General features: G+C 41.9%; 1 long non-coding RNA gene across 2 annotated transcripts in view; it reads right to left on the bottom strand.

Moving 5' to 3' along the window:
- Nucleotides 1-8899, bottom strand: part of LOC118207217 — a 53409-nt gene extending 44510 nt beyond the window's left edge. For both annotated transcript variants that reach the window (XR_004761336.1, XR_004761335.1), the window contains exon 1: nucleotides 8527-8899. This is a non-coding gene — a long non-coding RNA (uncharacterized LOC118207217). The remainder of the gene's footprint in view (nucleotides 1-8526) is intronic.
- Nucleotides 8900-16451: the final 7552 nt, after the last annotated feature.

Here is a 16451-nt window from a genome sequence, read left to right as displayed (position 1 = left end):
GGTTATAGGAAAAGGAATTTTACAAAGCGATAAACCTCAGAAAGAATACAAAGGAAAACTGAGTGCAGAGTTCATGTTCGAGTGAGCTCTGGGTATTAGACAGGAACCGCTGTATTCCTGATTCCAGACCAGCAGGGCGTTACTGTCATCCAGATGAGAAATTACAAGGGCTTGTACACAAAGCTGCGAAGCCTCTTGGGTGAGAGAGGGGCAAGCTTCTCCTGCGGCTGCATAGGGACAACCTGCAGTATCGGGTGGTTGCTGCAGTGCGTCTCAAGAAGCTCAGCTTGTCCTCCAGGGCCACACAAGATTTTAGCTAAGCAGTGGGGAGGGGGGGTGGACACACAGCAGAGCCACTGACAGTGATTGAAGCATCAATCCACAATAAAACCCTTTACAGGTAGGAACAAGAGTAATTTTCCCCAGGTTGAGCTTCAGGTGGTCGGAGGACATTCAGGTTGCAATGTCAGCCAGGCACACAGAGATTTGTGCCCCTTTCTTTCTTTCGCAATTCAAATGCTTCACTGGCGTATAGCACAAAATGGGTTAAATGAAGGGCCTGTTCCATTGCTCACATGTGCAGTTTATGTACTTAGCCAAGTGGCTACTTTGCGTTATGCATTTCCCCATGCAGAAGTAGGCATGAAGACAGTAGGCAAGTGTGCGGAGGATTTTCCCCTGTACATTGGGGCACTCATATTGAGAGATCAGAGAAAGGCACAAATGGCTGACTTGGCTGACCTGAATATTCCGAAGAGCTGCATCAGAACTGCACTGTGCTATGCGATTTTGACTGATATACCTCCACCAGCAGCTCCCCTCCCACTTTGGCGCATGGCTAGTCAAAAAATGACCAAATGACTCCAGCGCATCAAAATCCAAAAAGAACATACCATTTTGCCAGTACGACAGCTCGCAACAGGCAATGCACCAGCCAGACAATAGACCGCAAAGTGTACAAAACGATGTGCTTCTGCATAATGGTCCTTCTCTACGTGAAAAAAAAGTATGTCAGCAAAAATACATCTTAATTAGTCTGCTAAATACAAATGTCACAAAACAATTCATAATTCATATTTCTGTTAGAGATTTCATGACATTCCCTTGTTGGTACCACAATACAGTTTCATGTTGAATAAGATCCTTTTTTGAATAAAACTTTTTTGCTCTGTATCTGAAGGACCACCTAGAGCAAGGCCTAATTATTCATAATGTCGGCTGGCACTTTTCGTATAAATTCTCAGTATGACCTCTGGCAGCTCCTACTGTCACAGAATTTAGTACGAACAGTCCGTACGTTCCATGATATACGACTAGAACTGCACTGCTCCAAAAAGGACCCAGTTAGATATTCAGCTGCATTACCAGTTTAACCCCAACCATCCCAACCATAAACCCATCTGCAAACTAACCCAACATCTCATATAAATTACAAAAGGTATAATTTATTTAATATAAGCATTAACTGCTGGTAAGAGCATACTACTAGAGATCTAATTCTTGTTCATTCTGTTACACTGCCTTTAATTGTGTGTGTTCCTGTGTGTGTGTGTCCATGTGTATGTGTGTGTGTGTGTACGTGCGTGCGTCCATGTGCACGCACGTGTGTGTGTGTGTGTATGTGTCCATGTGCGTGTGCGCGTGTCCATGTGCGTGTGTGTGCGCGTGCGAGTGTGTGTGCGTGCGTGCATGTGTGTGTGTGTGTGCATGCGCGCAGGTGCATGTGTGTGGGTAGGAGGAAGAAATAACTTTTCAAACTGTCAGGTCAGCAGTTTCAGTTTGTTCCGCTTATCGGTTTCCACTTTCTAAATATGTCCATGAGCTTCTGGGAAATCCACTGTTGTCCTGTTTGTGAATTTCACATCAAACAGCAGTTGCTCATCCAATATAGACAGGAGCAGACGCCTGGATTGGCTCTTCCCGGAGTTACAGTCTGTGGCCATGATTTGTACAGCTGTACTTCTTATTATAGACCTTGAACCGCATTGCCATTTTCACACAGCTCACAACTAATTCTGTTCTTGTCTTGGGTTGGGGGGGAGGGGGGGGAGAGTTATATTTCAGAATCCAGGCTTACACATTTACAACAGAACTTGACTACCCTGACTCTAGCCTGTTGAAAAAGGTTGTGTGGGTGCAAATTCTAAACAAGAACCAATTTATTCCTCAACAATGCAGACCCAGGAGCAATAATATAGGAATTCGGGCATTGGCGTCATCACTTTCCGCAGAGTTACCAGAGAGGAGCTCTCCATCAATCATGGAGTATGTTGGTAGCAACCAATCGAACAAGGCTGATAGCGATTGGTGGACCCTCCCCGCCACGTGACAGGACGAGAACGATAAGGTCGTGACATCGCTGCTTGTTGCTGCAGCATTTGAGTGGGCAGGTTGGCAGCTTCTCTTCGGGAGGGTTGACATTGAGTGAAAAATACACTCAGCCGCTACCTCACCACCCGACCAGCAGCCCCTATTCTACAACGCTTACCATCTAATCACTTATCACCATTGTTGTCCCTGATTGGTGGAGCTCCTCTCTAGTTTCTGACGCCAACGTCCTTCCCCTGGTTTATTATCCCAGGAACAGGCTGTTCTCATTGCATCCTGGCCGACAGGCGTAATGATCCTGGACTGTAGTGTGTTGTGTACCGCCAGGTCCTGGAATTGCGGCGGGGAGAGAAGAAGCCTTGGTTTTGAAGTGCAGCCGTTTTTGCCAGAGGGAAGGTTGAAAGCTGTAGGCCATTCTTGACAAGGAAACCAAGACCACCTTTGATCGACATTTAGCTATTAGACCAAATTAAATGGGAAGTAAAGTATGACACTGAAAATGAACATTACTAATTTACTGGACAGACATCGTACAATAGTAGAATGTGAGGTTTTGAATGAAGAGAGCTGAAAATGAAGCTCCACTCTTCATCAGGCCCCAGTCTAGACCTATATCAGTCCTGGTTTCGAAGAGGCCTCTGCTTAGCCTACAAAGCTTGGTAAACTATTTAGCCCAGTCATTAAGAATTATTTCTGCTTGGAAAAATATATATCCTAGAATCATAACATCATTAACAGGCATTGCATTTAGCTGCACAATCTGTAACCACTGACATATATAGTAATTGTAGTAATCCTGATTTTTATATTTTGTGAAATAAATGTAACGACAAATGTGGCCATATAATAAATCAATGTTGTATATTAAATAAATACCAATACATTTTTAATTATTTGAGCTGTAAACAGTCTTGTAACTACATATTGCCCAAGCAGAACAAAGGCTAGTGATCCAGCTCCATTCAGAAAAGCATTACAAATGAAAACAAAACATAGAGCAATGTCCTTATGTCCTCATTATGCTGTGGTTGTGGGCATAGATCCTAAGACACAATGTGCATTTCAAGGAACTCTACACAACAGACTATGAGTCTGAGACATTACTGTCCACTTGTGTCCAGAGAAACATCCTGCCTCCCACGCCCCCATGGTCGCTCATGGTGGAATGAGGTCCCCATCGCAATCAGCACAACAAAAATCACTGCCCATCTCCCACAGCGGACTGATAATTCACTCACACCCATCCAAACTGCTCCCAGGCTTGCCCAGCACTGAATAATAATATAATTACAATAATAAACTTCATAAAGTGGTTTTCATACGCTGGGAGTAGCTTTTCATGCAGTGTGACAAGCTGCATAATTTGTAGAAAATGTGGCTACAGAGAGCGGTAAATGTGTGCAAGTGCGGGCCTTGGTTCATGGAAGGCAGTAAAAGTGAAGAAACAAGAGAGTGTAGCTACTGCTCTGAGGCCAAATCACAGGCAGACAATTTGGCATCCAGGGGCTGTTCCCCCCCCCCTCTGTCCCCTGGCTGAGTGAGTCTCTGCTCAATATTTTTCAGACAGCTCCAAATTGGGGTGAAAGAATATTGGGCACACACCCCCACACACACGCACATCGCAGCCCTCTCTTTCTCAGTGGCTAACTATAACTGTTCAAGGAAAACACCCTTTGGAACCTTCACTGTTGTGTTGATCTGATTAAATGAACACCCATTATCTACTTGACAAGATTTATGTGAGTGTGCACATGTTTGTGTTTAATGTGTATGACCATGTTGTTGAATGCCTGATCTACTATCCAGCTATACGTATAAAAGATGTAGGGACATTTAACATGCAGGGCCCTATTTCTTGGCAGCGGTGAGGTTGTAGCTGAGGTTGATAAAAGTAAACATCTGTTGAAAAATATGTATAGCATTTTAAATTAATGCAAAGTGCACACAAAAAACAGCACTCTCTCAGCACACACAAAGCTACGTATAGGCCTACTTGTACTAGAGAACCAGAAATGGATTATTAATCAGAATGATAACTCTGCGAGCCAGTGTCCACATCAAGCCTGCACATAATTCAAGTAGCATTTCACTTTAAGCTCTCTTCAAAAATAACCAAAGGAATGGGGGGAAATGTACAATTCCGAGGGCACTAGATGCACATAACAGCTGATGACCATCTTTATATATTTTTTAAAAAGATGCCATTACACCATAAACATACAGTGGCATCTGCATAAAACAGGCCTCTGGGGCAGTGAGAATTACTTAGGCCTGAGAGCTTAGCCCCCCGCTGCATCCCTTGGGCCTCTGTTGCAGCTTAACTGATTGTTAAGCCAATTATCTCACACGGCGCACATCGCTTGTCTCACATAAGTAGGAAAGGGTCAGTTATTATCATTCTAGTGGGGGTAGATCAGGTCCATCGGAGCAAGACCGAGGAGGTTAATTTCCTCCAAGAAACGTCCCACGGCCACAGCCATACCCTGGCTTTTCAGCTGACTAAACTCTTCTCAGCAGTTCTGCCTTTGTTTCTTTTTCACATGAGATTGGAAGCTTTTGTGGAGTTTTTTTGCAGCACGTGGGCATTAATATAAATGATTTCAAGCGACTTTCCGCCCCCCCCCCCCCCCCCTTTTTCCTTTTTGCTCTTCTGCAACAGCAACACAAATAACACTGACTCCCCACCTTTGAAACAAATTGACATACAAGCTCACCTTGTGCATGTGCCGTTGAGAACACAGTACACCTTACAACACTGAGGCTAGCTCCATTGCAACCTTGCATGAGACACAAGCAGACAGGAAGAACATGTAGCCTGAAGATATTTGCTTTTCAAATAATTTTGTGGTTCCAGCAGTTAATCTTATCTCATCCAATATCTACAGTATTGTGGGAGCCCATATGTTTTTAGGTTACCACCTTCTTATTTTTCCCCAGACAGCTCTCAGGGGTTCGAGTAGCAAATACCCTCTGCATTCAAACCTGCCATCTCGGATGCCAACGTTATCTCCGGCAACAACCACAGCAGTCAATGTTAATACTCTCATAGCGGATTGCAAATGAAGGTCAGCTTTCCTGAGGCAGTAAAAACACACGCAGTTATGTGTTATGCAATTGCACCTAGCCTTGCCAGATCTCACAAGGTAGTTCAAGTACAATTTATCAGGACACACTCTGAATAAATTCCACAGCTTTGATCGAGACTATTCTTTAAGTTACTTCTACTGTTCACAATAAATAGCTGATTAACTCAGTGTTTTCCTCAAAAACTTTTTGTTTTTCAAAATGTACATTTTCAAAATGTACACCCCTATGTGTATCGGGATGTGTGTTATATTGTAACCCCCATATCTCTACACATTGTATTGTGACCCTAATGAGAGGCCCCCCACAAAGAACCAGCTATAGACCCCACTTTTCATGTATACTAAATGAAGGTGCATCAATTTGATAAATGCAAACAAATAGGCCGCTTGTGATGTTTTGTGCCGAATGATGGTTTTGCATGCATTTCACCTGGTGTAAATGCTCACTAAATGTGATAAAGTCAGCAATACACCGAATCTCTCTCTCAAGTCAATTCAAAAAGCTTAATTGGCATGGCATATTTCAGTACATGTGTTGCCAAACCTTAATAAAACACATTACAATGTGTCATCAATTATAAAGAAATGAACACTGAAGAAATATGAACTAAAGATTCTTAGATGAAGAATAAATATTAATAAAACAACGAATGAAAATTCATCATAATTTATTAACTTTAAGGGTCACAACTGTCCCCCAGGCTATAGCAGGCAGCTACATACTGTTGAACTTTGGCAGCACCTTTCCTCTCACAGGAGAATTAGAATTTTAAGTGATTCAGGCAGGTTTGGTATGTTTGGGACTTGTTTTGTGAGTTTTTGGGAAAAAATGTTTTTATTTTTTCTGTATTTTCACTTTATGGGAAACATCAAGGATGTTTATTTTTCATCCAGTAAAAAGTGAGCAGGCATTTCTTCAGTTCATTACATTTTGTTATACATCAATGCCCGGATTAATTTGCCCTTTAAATCAATATTTGTCCGGCTTTGACAAGTCTGCACATTTGGTGATTATTGAAGTCATCAAACTATGTTTGTGAAGAAAAGGAAACATTGCATTTATTTGCAAGTGAAAGGTAAGGACAGAGGTTGACAGATATTATATACATACACACACATATATATATATATATATATATATAAATATACGTACACAGACCTTAGGTTTAGGCTTAACAAAATCATCTGTTTGGAACACCAAAGAGCCCAAACAATAGAAATTGTCAAAAATTGTATATATGCATGATAATCCCCAAAACTTTCTTTGCTACAATCAACATGTAATATAATAATATGGTTGAAAACGAATGTGACAAAACCACAAATTAAACAAGACATCAATATCATGTTTGGTTCATGCATGCTGATCACATTTTCCCCTGTCCACAGAAAAGAGACCAAGGTCAAAACGCCATGACTGGAACATTATCTCAAAAGACAACTTTTCTTTAAAGTGTATCTGCACTGGATTCCCAAGAAAGGCAGTGTTTGCAGAGCCTTTTTCATACCCCGCCTAATTAAATCTCCGTTTGCTCATCTGCACACTGTAGCGCAAGATAATTCAATCGTCCGCTCGGAAGATCCGCTGCCCTGCTCCTGAAGCCCACCTGGCTCAGGTTTGTTATTCCTTAGACAACACATTCAGCATAATAACAAAAGGCACAGATTCAATCGAAAACACATCCTTTGAATTACAAAGAAAATGTCAATGGTACTTTTTTTTTTTTTTTGGTACCAAATGCAAACGATTATTTTCAATAATGTGAGTGATCACTGTACTGCAAGCAAATAATAGCACACACCAAATTTCCTGTCAACCTGCCCTGTCCATAAATATTATTTGTAACAAAAAATGCCTGTGCTGATTGCTCAACCACCATCTCACCTCCTGGCTATAAATGCAAAAGACATGCTAGCTACAGCAGCTGGAGAACTACACTAAAAAAAGGCTTTGCAGAGCAGCACCAAGTAACATACTCAAGTGCACAACAGCACCGCACCACCTGGGATTTGAACATGCAACCACCGTTCCCTGGCAATTGCGCTACACTGCTTCCCTTCAGTAAATGCAGTCTCGTTCAGGTAATGAGCATGCAAATTGCTCACATGCTCTCACATGTGTGCGAGGCAAGCTTCGTTATCAGCGCTTGCTCAACACAGACACAATTACAAAAACAGAGTGCAAGCCCTTCTCTGGAGATACTTCTAATGACATCCATTCAAAATGAACCTTGAGAAGGATTTAATGAAATATGAAACCCACGTAACAACCAAGGAATAGTGCTGATAATTACTTGTGACAATATAGGTTAATAACCCCCACAGTGAAACCATGCAACCTTCTAAACTGCTTTGCTGACTACAGATCAGGAAGCACCTTCAACTCCTATATGTAAGCTAAAACAAGCACTGCATCAGTCTGCTAAAAGGATTAACACACACACACATGCACACACACACAAACACACATATATAGTTTTTAAAAACAAATATAAAATAGAGACAAATAACAAACCAAAGATTTTTTAATTTCTACCTACAATAACACAAAAAGAATACTTTTACTTAAAAATGGGGTGTGAGGGAGGTGGAGGGGTAATTAAATTGAGTGAAATCTTATCTACCTTAGGTTTTTTTTTTTTTAATCCCAGGTAGCCTAATACTTTTAGCCCATAATGCAAGTAAACCAGGCACTAAAGTTGCAAGAAATATGGCAAAGAAGAATGAGTCATGTTTAGACGTGCGGGGTCAAGCAAACATTGTGGCAAAAAGGTTCCAAATGAGAAATTGCAAGAAACTTAAGATTTCCAGGTGCAGTGTTCAGTACACACTCAGAAGGTTCCAGCTGATGGGCAGTAATGTTAACAGGAAAAGGCCAGGAAGATGTACACATATATATAAATATAGGCTATATGATTTACAAATACATTACTGATTATCGTGTACATGGGTGCACATACTGTATATGATGCGTGCATAATCAACATTTATAAATAAGGTTTGCAAACTTTTCCTCCTGAATCCCTGTAGTAACCCAAGCCTAACCAAAACCTAATGAGAGGAGCACTGGAGGTAGCAGGCTATGGGCTACAGGCGATTCCCTCCCCCTTACCGTCTTTCCTTCCGAAGGACGCGATTTCTGCGCACTTGGACGTCGCGGAGAGACCGGTCAAGTAGTCAGGACTCTTGGTGGTAGTTTACGTTTGTCAGTTGGCAGATGTTTGCAAAACAAAAAATAAAAGAAAAGCGCATGGATGCAGGACATTGGGAAGAAAGCTGTTCGGAACTCAGCAATAAATACAAGAGCGGAACTCTGGCAATGATATAGGCTAAAATGCACCACTGAGAAACAATGTCTACAACTTGCCGCCGTCGCCTTTCTAGCTATTCGCCGCAGAACCGGGTTCACTGCGTCTCCTTGTTATTTTAAATCCACCCGCCATAACCCTTCCTCTGCCTTCATTGCAGCATTTGCGCCACCTGCAAGTAAAGGAAGGAACCGCCCGCATTTGACGTCACTCCCACCCAATGTCAAAATAACGGCAGGGATACGATGAACACTTACGCTTGACTATGACGAACATTTAAAATAAATGATTATTATGTATTTCTTTACGAATGCAGTTTGGCGAAATGTTTTCAGATTACTTTCTGACCATCCACGAACCAAGTAGTTCTTGATAAATAAAAAAGACATACACTTCAGAACCAAGTGGAATAATAAACTTCTGCTTATGCCTTCATATACCACATATATGAGGGACGCTCAAGATATTCTGTTTGCGTTTTGGAGGTCGTGCACCTTTCTTCGTACAGGTTGCTTTACTCACTTATTTTGGCCACCGATCCACAGCTGCTGTGTGGATGTCTTAGTATGGCTAAAATCATTCAGAAATATTTCCCTCAGGAGTTCAGTAACCTTGTTTGTGATGCAGGAAAAAAGTCTAGTCAGCAAGACTTTTATTCCATTTCCTGAATAAATATAATTTTGGTCAATATTCAAGCATGCTCATATTTAGAGCATGCATTTCAACAGGACTCAACTAAATTCTGCTGCCATATTGTCATGTATCTTAATTGTTAAAACTAAGGATAAAAGTTGATTGACTCCTGATCCCAGTTATGGATTGATGTTGACTAATGTCTTGACAAGCATTTCATTGATGCATTGATATATTTACACAATGGTATATGTCCAGAATAGGAGCTCCCATTATATAAATGATCAATGCTTCAATCATATGTATACACACCACTTAAACAAACAGCCAATGGATTTTGTGTATAATTGGCATAATTAAGAGCATTGTCCATTTCTCCATCTTACAGTAGATGAGATGACAAAAATGAGATTGTATTTACATATTGCTCTAAACAGGGAAACTTTTATCTTCACTAAGAAAAAAGAACAACATTTTTGCTTCAAGAAAAGTACAACTGACATGAAGCAAGTGTATACAAAAATGCATGTCAAAACTGTGACAAAAATATTTGCAGCTATCATCTAGAACATGAAAGTGTATTGCACTGTAAAACCTGTATAAGTATAAGCAGTTGATGTTGGATAGTCTCAGTGGTCAATGTGGGTAAGTTTAAATTATGTATTCAATCACCATTTTATTTTAAAATAAATTGCATAAGTTAAATAATGATGACAATATGATGTTTTGCAGCAACACGAAAGGCTGAACATAATGACATTACATAAAAGTATGGAACTTTTTATTTTTACAGCCAAGATCAGTAATTGTCTGACATGAAAACCAGACACTGATAAAACTGTGAAAATAAACAAGTGTTCAGACGGGAAGAAGTGGGTAGAGCTGTCAGCTTTTGCATGTACATATGAATCATTATAACTCATCAGAATTAAACAAAATTAACACGAGACACATTTCCTCAGGAAACCCTGCTGTTTTCAATTTGAAGACTTTTACTCATTAAGTCATTTCTATATGTTTTGTTTGAATTAAATATTATAATTATAATAACCAAGGAATATAAAGAAATCCCAAGGAAATTCCAGAGTGTGTCTTTACCTTAGAGATGTTCAGAGCAGGGACCACTGCTCACTTTAAGAAAAGTCTGGAAGGCGAAGGCATAGCAACCTCTGTTGTGCAGAGCACTTTCACTGAGAAACATGCTTGTCAGGCTGCTTTGAGTTTGCTGAATAAAGGGTGTGGGAATTGGGCTGAGGATTCAGGGGAGAATTCAGGTGACAAAAAGCAAAGTCTGAGCTTTTTTCTTGTTGATACCAAGCAGGAAAAACACAGTGTTAAAATTCAGGAGCAGCAGCTTTTTAAAACATGCACCCTTTGATGCCGCAGTCAAGATTTATTATTTACCTCCATACTGTTCTCTGGAATTCATCCAAATTCTGCAGAGGAGGTGGGAGAAGGGGAGGGAGACAGAAAGGAAAAGAAAACAATAGAGACGACTGACTATATTGACAGAACTAGAATGCTAACACTCCAATTTAGAGCAAATAAATTGGCAAAATATTGTCACATGACACAGAGCGAGACACCAGAAAGTGCTTGTACTCGACGCGTTGTCAAACCAAAAAAGTTGGCTGCACAGAGGCGGTGTTTGAAATGTCCTTTTCAAAAATGCCCTTTAGGCATACAAACTTAGTTTCAAAAATAATTGTAGCAAAAGCTAATGGTCTACAAATGAAGTGAGAGTGGAAATAATTACCCTTTTCAAGGGCAAGTTATTAAATCACACAAATTAGAATTCATTCAGAACACCATGGGCTATATTTTGAGGATTCAAAGGCAGCCAGAAAATGACATGCAAGCAGACTCAACTCTGAATTAATTTTGGTATCTTGAAGACACTGATGCACCTGATGCAAATGGGCACATAGCGTATCAATGCGGCTTTTCAGCATCTAATGGTGTGAAGGTGCAGCAGAGGTGTGACCATGTACTGGCCAATCAGGCTGCTTTCCACATTCCTCTTTAAATGAATGCATCATTGTGTTTATGTGGTGCACTCTCTCTGCTGATTGTAATTAGCTTCTCTCATATGTGACTGTCCATTTAATCCTAGTCTGTTCTGTGATGTGTGGTATTTTTTCAATGGGACATTTAATTATATCCCTTTTCTTTTAGAATATGATATAAAAAGAAAATCATTATTCCCCATCATATGGTGGAAATCATCGCTCCACAATCAGCAACATTTATTAGAATCAAGGTGTTAAAAAATGTATAATGGTATTATAAAAAACAATCATAAAATTTGCTTCGTGTAGTTAAAGCGTGTAAACCCTGACCCAAAATTAGTGCCTCCCCTTTACCGCCAGGCTCCGTACAGCTGCCTCCACGATGCAGAGAAACATTTGTTCGGGACTGTGGGACGCCTTACCCTGAGATGATGAGAACTAATGCATTTCTGCTGTTCTGTAAGCAGAAAGTGCTTAGCCATGCACAATAAATAAGAAGCAATAGCAACGAAATGTTGCTGCGAGGTTTACAGCAACAGCAGGTTGCACACAGACTACGCGCTATTGCTCCCAGGGCTGCTAATAGTATGTTCAGATCCTGCCATATGGAGAAGAGTATTGTAATTATGTTGGATAATTAGTTTGGTAATGCCTTTTTATATTGCTGGGATTACACCGAGTTTCCACTGGCTGTGCATCCGGGCTTGCCAGATCTGAGGCACGAGAGTAGATAATAAAGTCAGGCATTATTGATTATTGATTGCGTGGGAGAGATGAATCGCTGTACCGTGCAAGGAAGACATTGCCCTCTTTTGCCAAAACAACAGAATAACCAAATATGTATATTAGATGATACAGTATGTGAATGTATCTATTGTCTAAAAATAAATGGGTGGTCAGAGAGGCTCTACACGAGGATATGAGTTGATGGGGGAAATCATGAACAGCAATGTGTGTGTGTGTGTGTGTGTATGTGTGTTGCTGCTTACCTTACGAGCAGCAGCTACAACAAAATTCCTTTCTCTGGTGGAGGGGTGGAGGAGCTGAGGGTCTGTTGTGCTGACTAGCGGGAGGTCCTGCTCATAGGGGGAAGTCATTCATAATTTTTATTGGTCATTTTCCTGAAACAAATACAATAGTCAGCCATTTATAACACAGGCTCTTACTTCAAGGGGGAGGAGGGGAGAAGCATCACGTGTAATTAAAAAATGTTCATTGGTATTATGTATGACCTGTGGACTCTATTTAAAATTGTTGATTTTTTATTAAGCATCGGGGAAAGAAGGGAAAGAGTGAATGACCCTCTTCAATGCTCGTCTGCTGTCATGGTTCCTGGGAACAGAGCCAGTGTGCACTCTAAATACATTACCTGTAAGGCTAACCTGTTCAATCTAATTCTCAGGGCACCAGCACCTCCCAATTCCCAAAATGTTATTCTGCAAGAAATAGGGCCGCTTCTCCTGTTACCCTTGGTTCTGACTTTGGTAGAAAGTTTTGGGTTAGTACACACATCCTGCAGCCGGCCTCCGGTACGAGTTGCTGAGGGATTGCCGGCTGTAGTGATTGTACTGCACTGTGGCATACTTTCCCCGCTCATTATGATGATGACACTCGTCCATTCTGGGTTAGAAATCATCGTAACAGTTATTCTAACAAAGGGGCTGGACCAGCCGTGATTAAAAGTTTAACAAAATTGAGAATTTCAAAGAGGGAATTAAGTGCAAATAAATAAAATCCCAACCAAATATGACTTGGGAGTATTTTTGCCAATGGGTATCAGTATTCATGGCGAAGCACTGTGAAGACTGCAAAATAGTTATCCATCTCTCTCTCTCTTGCTCACTCTCTGCCTCCCTCCCAACTATGACAGATGTAAAAGCCAGCAGCAGACCCTTCTTTCATACATCTTAAGGCAGCACAGCAACACATCATGAATATAATGTTCCTCGGTTCACCTGACACCACTGTGTTGAATTTGTTCAACAGTATGGGCATGAGACAAGTCAGAATCACCATGGCCAGATGGTACACGGGTCTGTTTTTTTTTTTTGCTTTGTGTGTGCGTGTGCGTGTGTGTGTGTGTGTGTGTGTGTGAGTGTTTCATGAACAGTACCGCGGCGCCCTGGCGTGACTGGGGTACCCTGGCAGCTGGCGGCACCGTAGGAGACGGTGAAGCGGGGCGTGCCGGCCTCTGTTTGGCACGCGGGCGCTGAGCGACGGCGCTGGGAGAGCCAGCTGTGGGCGCAGGATTAGCGAGGCGGCGCGCGCCCCAGGAGCGGCTCACAAACGCGAGGACGAGGGTTTGGCGTGCACCCACCCAACCCTCCCCCCCCCCCCACCCCCCAAGACAAGGCTCTGCCGATCCCAAAAATCAGGACTTTATATTGAAATCAGACAATGCTGGGGGACCGGGCAAATCGCACGAGAAGCGTTCAGCCAGAGCAGTTGGCGCCTGCGTTAATGGAATTCATTCACCGGCACTGGGAGGTAAATAGTGAGATTCATTTACTTTTTCAGGAAAGACGGGGGAAAGACAACACTCATTTTTGTTGGTACTCTTTTTTTTGTGAATTTTCATATTTGCACGCTGGCTTGAACATTTTTCCCTTCTCTGGCTTGGTAAATTGCTTTTTCATGAACACCCTCAGGGTGTCCCATGTTAAAATATTCCCACCGCAATATCTGAGAAAAGGCCCTGTGCCCTTCTCTCCTGTTAAATGGCGGCATAGCTGTGAATTAGAGTGTGCCAATGCGCTCGTATTGTAGGTATGGGTTCCGGGCTGATCCAGCCCTTAAGTACTTGCGTGGGGTATCAGAGAATTAATGTAATTATCATTCATGTAAATATGATGCCATAAAGTCTAAACAGTACAACAAAGGAGCATGAGATTTCCCACTGCGGCTACTCGTCCACGCTAATTCCTTTCTGGTCTTTGAAGCAGGGGCCTCACGCAGCCTATTCTCGGCAAATGGATAAATAGACCGATAGGTATTGTAACAGAGCAGGAATGCTGTTTCTCAAGAAGCTCGCATTCAGAGGAACTCGAAGCTATCATAGTAGCTTTAGCTTTAGTCCTTGAACACTAATGTGATCAATGTTTAATGTTTTTGTTAATTAGAACAAAGACGATGCATGAGTGAGTTTTATTTTTTAAATTTAATTAGCGCTTGGTATCAGGCCATTCTTTCAGGCACCAAGGGAAAAAGCATGCATCGACGAGGGTGTGCTTCTATAGTGTGACGGTGCATCAATACCGAGAATCCACTGAAATGGTCCCATTCCTTCCGATAGCCCATCTGGGCATCATTACCGTAAGTTACTCAGTAAATTCCCTGGATGAACTTGACCAAGATAACAATACAATACTAATACTAATTTCCTGAACTGAACTACATTGAGTACGAATTGCAGAGCATGTCATTGTTTATCAATCAGTAAGTAAAAAAAAAAAAAAAAGTTGCATTTATACAAAAAAAAAATGCTGGCTTTGTTGAGTTACGATGTCGTAATTTTCTTATCGAAAAACTGACAGCAGGAGGAGAAACTCAGCTCAGAGTCTGGGTTTTTCTGCGCCAGGAGTTGTTCTTTGGGGCGGCAGTTTGATCCATCTTCCTCCGTATTGATTAATTGCCAGTTTCTCTTTACCAGCTGACAGAGAGATTTCACTTTCTCTGGTCACAGCCCTGCGCCTGCTCCTGCCTTCCTTGTTAAACTCGTCTACACCTGACGCCGTTGTGATTACAGAACAAGTGAGCACTAAATTAACTTTAAAGCAACATTCCCCTGAAGGTAGACCACTCCTAACTATAGTAGATAATCCCTAACATTATTCAAGGATTACCAGTGGTGCTGCATATTTTTTGTGTGCTTGGGTCTGATGCTATGTCAGTATCCATCTAGCAGTTCCAACAATCCTGTGCAGAGGGGTTCCTTTTTAAAAGTTTCAGAGATAAACTCCAAAGTGTTATTATTACCATATTCAAAGGTAGTGTGACTGGAAAAGAAATCCAAAAGTGTGTGTCATATGGTAATTCTTCGGAAAAAGCCAGAGCAATACCTACAGCTGGCCTGTTTTTTTTTGTTGTTGTAATTCTCATCATTATTTATTTTTTGCCAAACCCCATTATCCAAAGAAAGCACTTGCAGGGTGTGGCGAGCAGCAGGGTCTGCCATTTTATTAAATGTTGAAGAATTAATAGAGTTTACCCGCCTCGTGTGGTTTATTGGATCTTGACTGGTTGACTGGAAGAGAAAATAAACAAAAAACAAATGAATGAATAAATCCGGCAGACATTTCTGCTTTCCAGGAAGTGCGCTGGGCCAGGGCTGACGTAGCGTACGGGATGAAAGGCGCTCGCGCGCAGAGAGACGGACATTTACCGCAGCTCGAGTGGGTTAAGCACTTAGCTCAAGGGAGCAACAGCAGGGGCTCATCGGATACTGGGAGTGTGGGGGGGGGGAGGGGAGTATTTCAGAGACGCAGGCGTGCCGGCAACAGGTCTCCAACGCGCGGGCAGCACGTGCTCCCCTCCTCAGCGCCGCTTAATGTCTGCGAGTCGCTTATTAGGAGGCTTTAAGCGGGAGCAGCTGTTTTTGGTAGCAGATAATGAGAGCACTAACAAGAATAGAGAGACCAGCATAATGGGCTAGGCAACATGAAAGGGGCTAACTAACGAGGATCTGCGGAGGGCCGCGCGCGTCTCCCTCCCCTGATGAGCGGCACGGCGGCGGCGGCGGCGGCTGATTTCTGGTTCTGCGCCGCTAATGATTCCCGCTCGCGCTCTCCACAAAGGTGCTGATGACTGCATAATGCTGGTGAAGAGCGCGTGATTAGCCTTTCATTAATCCAGAAAAGGGCTGCGCGTGCATTCCATCCTCCTGTGGGTTCGAATTTAACAAGTGTTCCGGATGTTGGTTTTTTTTTTGTAAACCTCCCACGGATTTATTTATTTATTTATGTATTTATTTATTTATTTTGTTGCATAAGCTATGGCCCTATTAAAAAATAAAAATAATAAAAATCTAATGTGAAGTTAACTAGCAGTCTTCAAGCAGAAATGTATTGCAAAAGGAACTGACTCTGGTA

This window comes from Anguilla anguilla, chromosome 11 (assembly GCF_013347855.1).
Source record: "Anguilla anguilla isolate fAngAng1 chromosome 11, fAngAng1.pri, whole genome shotgun sequence".
Taxonomy (NCBI): domain Eukaryota; kingdom Metazoa; phylum Chordata; class Actinopteri; order Anguilliformes; family Anguillidae; genus Anguilla; species Anguilla anguilla.
Note: the sequence above shows the minus strand (reverse complement) of the source record. Positions and strands in the feature narration are given on the sequence as shown.